Source organism: Gastrolobium bilobum, unplaced genomic scaffold (assembly GCF_033153095.1).
Source record: "Gastrolobium bilobum isolate Gb01-03AN ecotype WA unplaced genomic scaffold, APGP_CSIRO_Gbil_v1 utg17396, whole genome shotgun sequence".
In the NCBI taxonomy this organism is placed as follows: Eukaryota; Viridiplantae; Streptophyta; class Magnoliopsida; order Fabales; family Fabaceae; genus Gastrolobium; species Gastrolobium bilobum.
Window position 1 is genome coordinate 53031 of NW_026898774.1, and position 7690 is coordinate 60720.

Consider the following 7690-nt stretch of genomic DNA (forward strand, 5'->3'; position numbering starts at 1 on the left):
ATTCGGGTACCGTTAAGAACACTGGTAAAGACTATAGTGCAATTAAATAACTGTTAGTGGATCTGTGATCAACTAATCAAGTTTTTAAGTTATGAACAAGATAATTAAACAAAATTAATGTTAAGTACTTAAAGCTAGAGTCTTGGGGGGTTTCCGGGTAAAAATTTGACGACGGTTCAGATAAAAATTACACTGGGTCTCACTAAAGGACAAATGCCACTAAAGTGACATGGTGTAACATCCCGAGCACTGACGAGGCCTGGGAGTGATCGCCGGTGCGAAAGGGCATGGACAAGGAGCGACTCCTGGCAAGCTTCCAGCGAGGGGTTACATGAACGAATCGAATCGACACCTGAAAGAGAGGGATTCCAAAGACTGTGCAGGTATGAGACTGCGCAGTTTGGGATAACTTATATGAATTAATTGGTACTACCTATACTGACAAGATGCATCTACTTTTTGGTAGCCCAGAACAGAAGAACTCCATAATTAAGCGTGCTTGACTTGGAGCAGTTCTGGGATGGGTGACCTCCTGGGAAGTTTTCCCAAGAAGTGTGCGAGTGGGAAAGAGCACACTGAAAAGCCTCGTGTTTATATGTGGGAATAATTATTGATTCTTGAAGCAGTCGGGCGTTACACATGGCACCCCTAATTAGGGCACCTTCCCCTCACTTGGCTGATCAGATTTCTAGCGTTCCATTCCTCTCTCTATCTCTCCAAAATTTGATTTTCAAACTTGCTCTCACTTCTCTCTAAGATTCCATCTTCAAAACCTCTTTAAATCACAAAACCTCTTATACCAAACTTGCTCCCCTCACTTTCCTCTTCACAACCATACCATTTTTATGGTGTGAAGCCAAAATTTCGTGCTCCTCCTTCACATATACAGCCACGGTTTTGAGCTTCAAGGAGCCATGGATTTGTGTTCTTGAGTTCTCTTGAAGAACCACACTTTTGTGCTCGGTTCCTTTGATTTCTAGTAAGTTTCTTAAACTTTTTTTGAATCTCATCTTTTTCTCTTGTGTTCATGAGCTCTAACTCTTGAGAATATTCTTGAAGGTGTGTTCTTATTTAAAGGAGCATTCTTAGTGATAAAAGGTGGAGCTTGGAGCTAAAGGTGTGAACTTGAAGATGTAAGCTTCACCTTGGGAAAAGATGACCCAAAAAGGCCTCATTTCTTCCTCTTTATGCCACGATTTTGTGTATGGGTGGGGGGAATATTGTTGAAAAATTTGTAAAGTAATGGTTTTGATGATTATTCTTGAGGGTGTGTGAGTTTTGAACCATGAAATGGTTGGTTTAATGAGTAAAGGTGCAACCTTTGAACCCTTGTAAGGAGTTCATGAAAAACAATGAACTTGAACCCTAAAAATGACCCATGAAGGTTCGGCCATGTCCATGGAAGCTAGGGTTTGATGACTAAAATTTTTATGAAGTTGTTAAGTGTAGAAAAATCCTAAGAGGAACTAAGCAAGATTAACTAAGCTATGTGAAATCTACTAATCTTGATTAAGGAGGACTTAAAACCTAATAAATATAACTAATCAAATCTTCCCCCTTTGATATAATGTGGTTTAGTTGTGTTAAAAATAAGGAAATCATGAATTAGTGGATTAATTAAGTGTACGTACTAATTAATTAAAGAAAGGAGTAAGAAATAAGCTTAAAAATACTAATTTAAACACCTAAGCAATTCAGGCATATGTGATTAATTTAGGGTCACTATGTAAAAATTAATATTAAGACCTAATTAGGACATTAATCTAGTGGTTAAGTGAGGTGGATTATGCATAATACACTAATTAAATATTAAACTATAAAAAGGGACCTAATTAGGGTTTAGGAGCATTAATCATGCAATTAGTGAACTTGAGGTATCATGGCATAATGTGACTAAGTGGGATTTTATAATGTGACCTAATAATAGAAAAAAAATCCAAGAATTAAAGTGACTTGGAGTTGCCAACCATAGGTAATTAAGGTTTGATAATTAAACCCACTTAGGGTTAAATGACCAGTTTTTAGGCTAACTTGGGAAGAGTATATCTCCCTCGACATAGGTCCTATAGGGATATACCTTATATCATTTTGAAGCTTGAGATGTTAGCTATGTGGTGTCATAATTTGGTATCACTTGAAGATATATATCATTCTGTAGGTTCGATTGAGTTACGATTGCCTTGGGAGGCTATGTGCAGGGGCTGTACATGGCTGCAACTTCCACAAATTTTTTCTCCCTCAATTCTTAATCAAATTAGGCTAATAATATGTAGAATTAAATTTGTAGGTGTCTAGTTGTCTGCATAAAAATTGGAGAGAAATTGGTTTAGTAGATTTTCCAGAATTGTAGAAATGGTAAAGGATGTTTAGGGCTCTGTTCGGAGTTAGCAGGCAGCTTTGCTTGTCCAACTTCAAATAGTGACAACCGGAGCTAGAAAACTCCAAATGAGGCATATGATACCTTTTTGGAAAGTTAATTGAGTCTAGATTAACATAATAAAAGATGAGAATTTTATAACAAATGAGTTACGCACAATGACAAGAAAACAAAAGCATGTACAGTTATGAAAAAACCATAAAAGTGATATTTAAGCTAAGTAGGCTTATGGGAACCCTTACTAACTTATAATAATTAATATTCAAGGTTATGAATAACATATATTGATGATAAATCTCTCGATTAGTTGTAAGTTAAGTGGAAACTACCTTAATTTAAGAGAGTTTATTAATGGACTAAGTGTCTAATGAGTTATTGTGAACTTAGTGAACATTTCCTTATGCACTAAAAATATGTATTTAAGTAATAAATGGTCTAGACTTGTAATGGGCATATTATTGGCATGTAAGAATGAAATGTGGAATCAGTAAGTGGTTGACTATTGATGATGTAAATGATTCCTGCTCTAGGTTTTCCTAGAGGATTTGGCACTTGAGGGTTTATGGGAGCATACGTATTTTACTGTTGGAGTTGGGCTTGTGATAAGTGTAAGAACCTGCACCGTTAATTAAGGAAGTTAATTAATTAATTATGAGAAATTAGGAAATAATTCATAATTGACCCTAATAATTATTATAAGGCTTAAATAATATTGGTAAGTGAGTAATGGTGTTGAAAGTCGCTTTTCTAACGAAAAGTGCAGATACCGATTCTGCTACTCGGTATAAATGCGTACCGGTGATGTATCCCAGAAAATTATAATAAGTGCATGAATATTTCTAGAATATTATATAGGACTTGCAAAACAAATTTTAAGTTAAAATAATGAGAACTGGTGCCAGAACTGATACTGGTTATAGAAAAGTGCGTACCGAAAAGGTGCTGCGAAAAATAAAATAAAAATATGATAAATCTTAGAAAAATGAGTGGGTTCAGATTCCAAAGTTTGGGATAAAATGCTAAGTGTAGCTATTAGTGCTAGTACAGTGTGATTAAGTGTAATCCGCCTATATATACTAAGTGGCACAGATTTTTAGGTCATTTTGGCTGAGTGCTATGTAGAGTTTTTGGGTGCTCATACTGCCACCTTCATTCTTGATCATTCCTTGCTTGAAAATCTCCCAAGTTTGCACCTTTCTTCTCATTTCTCTTCATCTAAACACTTGGTTGGGGTGAGGGTTGGCTTTGTGAATGGAAAGGTAAGCCATTCTCTAAGTGTGAGGTCTGTCTTGGAGTGCTTGAAAGCGGACTCCATTGTTTTGTGAGGAGAAAGCCATTGTTCTTAGCTTCTGGGCTTCAAAGAGCCATCTTTGTTGTGAAAGGACCAAGCTTTCTTGTCATTTTTCGTGGACCCTTGGAAGTCAGACTTGGGAGCTTCATAGAGAGCTCCAAGAGCATTCTTTTCTCTGTTTTGAACTATTGGTAAGCTTCACTGTAAGAACCCGCACCGTTAATTAATGTATTTAATTAATAATTACGAGAAAATAGGAAATGATTCCATAATTGACCCTAATAATTATTTATGAGGCTTAGTAATCGTAATAAGTGATTAAGAATGCTGAAAGTCACTTTTCGGAAGAAAAGTGCAGATACCGGTTCTGCTAGTCGGTATAAATGCGTGCCGAAAAAGTATCCCGGAAAATTAATGTAAGCGCATGATAATTACTAGAATAATATGTAGGACTTGTAAAACGAGTTTCAAGTCCAGATAATGAGAACTGGTGCTGGAAACCAGTACTGGCTTGGAAAAGCGCGTACCGGAAAAGTGCTCAGAAAATTATAAGAAAAATATGATAAATCTTAGAAAATTATGTAGTTTCATAATCCAAAGTTTGGGATTAAAATGCTAAGCGTAGCAACTAAAGTTAATACTGTGTGTTTAAGTGGCTTGGGCTATAAATATCCATTGTTAAGGGCACATAACCCTAGAAAACAGAAAACCAACGTGAGGGGGAGCTGATCAGCTGCTTGGTGACTGCCCTATTGGCCTTTCCTTCCATTCTTGAACCAAGTCTTGATCTTTCTTGATTTTCCTTCATCATTTCACTTGGGAAACACTTGGGAAACATCTTGAGAGGGTGTGAGGGTGCTATGTTTGAGGTTTGGCCACTGTTTGTGGGTTGTTTGTGCTCTGAGTTGGGGTTTGGGTGGAGTACCTCCTTGCTCATTGGGTTTTGAGGCTTAAAGGAGCTTTCTTGTTGAGTAAATGGACCACCTTGGTATACCATTTTCGTGTGCAGAGAGAGACAGAATCTTGGAGTGACCTTTTGAGCTCCAGGAGCACCTCTTGTTGGCTGGTTGAGTTTTGGTAAACCTTGTCACCTTTGGTCTTGAGTTTTTGAACTTAAAAATGAAAGCTTGATGCATGTTAAGGCTTAAAGATGATAACTTGTTGTGGGTTAATGTTGAACACACCTAGAAATGCATGTTTAGGTGCTTTAAATCGTTAAAAACCCAACCTTGGAAGGATATCTTCACGAAAATGCAGAAACTGCATTCTGTCGTGAAATATCCGGATATCGGCCCGTGGAATATCCGGATATGGGATATCCGGATATGATATCCGGATATGTGTATTCGGATATGGGGTTTTGGGATATCTGGATACTAGATATCCGGATATGGGATTCTAGATATCCGGATATTGCATATCCGGATATGGTCCCGAGGAATATCCGGATATTCTGGGATTTCGTAGAACAGTAGTTGTGTTGTGTGTACAGTAGGCTATTGGGGGTTTGTGGACCCTAGATTGATGAAGTTGAACTTCTGTATTTAATGGACTAAGCCAGAATCATGGGATTAAGGGCTTGTGGCTTTGTTAGAAGCTTTAAGACTTGAAAACGTAATGAAAAGGCGTTGTCTTAATATTGTATGCTTGTGGTGCATGTTGTTGATGTATTGTTGGTCCATAACAGATTGTGAATCTGCTGTGTTTGGACATTGAGCTGTGGACTCTTGGCTTTTGGAGTTAGCTTGCAAGGTAAGCTTTCGTGTCCTCGGTTTAGCCATGTTGTGGTTCCACCATGTCCCATGGGGGTATGGTTTATGCATGCTGTGTACATACTTTTGGATATTTGATATGTTGATTGAACTTTACATGTAATGGCTTTTAATATGCATGTGTTGTTTCATCTTGACGGGAAGCCTGAGTATGTAGCGCCATACAAGACGGTGTACCGGGGTGAATGCAAGTGGTACTTGCACGGTGTGTAGGTGATAGATGTATACCTGCACTGTCTCTGGCCAGTAGATTAGTATTGACACACATGACATGATTATCTGCTGCATTGCATTGTTTTAGAAATGATAAATGATAAACTGCTTTTGAACTTATATTGCACATGTAAGTGAGCTTGGGGTGGAAGATCCTTGAGGACTCACTGACTTACTGAGATTTCTAGATTAGAGATCTTACCCCACGTTTGGGGAATGCTTATTTCAGGATCAGGTAGTATGGGTACTGATGCCTCAGGCGGCGGGAGGCCGGAGCTTAGTTGATTTTGTTGTTTCTGCTTATTTGTTAGCATGACTGGATTTGGATGCTATTTATGTTTTTCCGCTATTTATGATATGTTGTTGTTGAGACTGATGTTGGGCATGTTTCCTTATTTGAGTGAGCATGGGGATTGTCCATGACACTTTCTGTTGGTACTTTTAGATTGGAGTTGTATAAACTGTTAGATGGTCCGGTCTACGTTGTTGTAGTTTCGTGACTAGAGCCACACTTATATTATCTATGTTATGAGGTATATCAGTTAGCTGTTTTATTGCAATTACATACAGGCGATGTTTTTTTTAATTGATTATTAAGCCAGTTGGTAATGTTAATGGCATCATAATTGAAAAGAAAAAGTAATTCCGCATTTTAATTAAGCGCAGCTTAATACGATATTATGACAACATTACCGGATATATATACGAGGTGTTACATTTATGGTATCAGAGCAATGGTTCGAGGGAAAAGCCTGTATGTATTGCAATTGCTAGGTTGTTTGGTTGTGTCTGTCTTTGTGTTTACTCCGTCGAATTTTATTATGATGATGTATATGTGATCACATTGCGTGGGCCTGATCAACTCACAATTTGTGTAACTTGTGCAGAGTCATGGTAAGGTCCGGGAGAACACGAGAGACTTCTGAGGATCAATCCGATCCTATCCTGACTGCATTGGCTGAGATGCAGGTGGCTAGGTTAGCCAATCAGGAGGCCGCTAGAGTGGCCAACGCGGCAATGATGGAAGCTGTTCGCGAGGCGAACCGGATAGCCGCAGCTGAGGTTCATGAAGCGAACCGGAGAACCACTGAGGAAGTCCTCGAGGCGAACAGGATGGCGAACATGACGATGATGCGAGTCATGTTGGAGGAGTTGAGGGCTGGTCCTGCTGTAGGCCAGGCTCCACCACCACCGCCGCCACCGCCACCGCCTCCACCTAGTGTTCAGGAGGAGAGCCATAGTCACATCGGCAGTGCTACTCATGCCGCTGAGACAGGGGAGCCCCTTGTGGGGATTGCTGAGGATCGTGATGTGATCGATCGCCGGCTGAATGCTTTCAGGAAGCATAAGCCACCTGTGTTTGAGGGGTCTCTGGATCCTATTGCTGCTGCGAGATGGCTAGAGTCGCTGGACAAGATCTTTCGGGTTATGCAGTGCACAGACCCACAGAAGCTGATGTTCTCGACTTACATGCTGGAGGGCGATGCCCATGAGTGGTGGACGCACACCTCTCGTGCTTTTGAGAGGCAGGGCCGTGTCATGACGTGGCCATTCTTTGAGGAGTGCTTTCTGGGTCGATACTTTCCCTATGATGCGCAGGAGAGGAAGCAGGGAGAGTTTGATCGTTTGGTACAGGGCTCGATGTCTGTTGATGAGTACCTGGCTAAGTTTAATGAGCTAGTGAAGTTTGCACACTTCCGGATTGTTCCTCCTACTTCGTTGTTTCTGGCAGCTAAGTTTCGCAGGGGACTTAGTGAGGTGATTGCTGAGCATCTTGCTGGTGCTGCTTCGAGGGACTTTGGTACACTGGTTCAGCAGTGTAAGGACATCGAGGATGTTTGTGTGGCAAGCAAGGCCAAGAGGGCCAAGGTTGAGGAGAGCAAGGGAAAAGGTGGTTCCACTTCTGCTCCTACTTCTTGGAAGGACAGGAGGTTTGTTGATAAGGGCAAGGGAAAGCAGTTAGCAACTAGGCAGGCGCCTGGTCAGTTCAAGAGAGCTGTTTCACATCAGGGGAGTTCTGCTAGGCCTCCTACCACT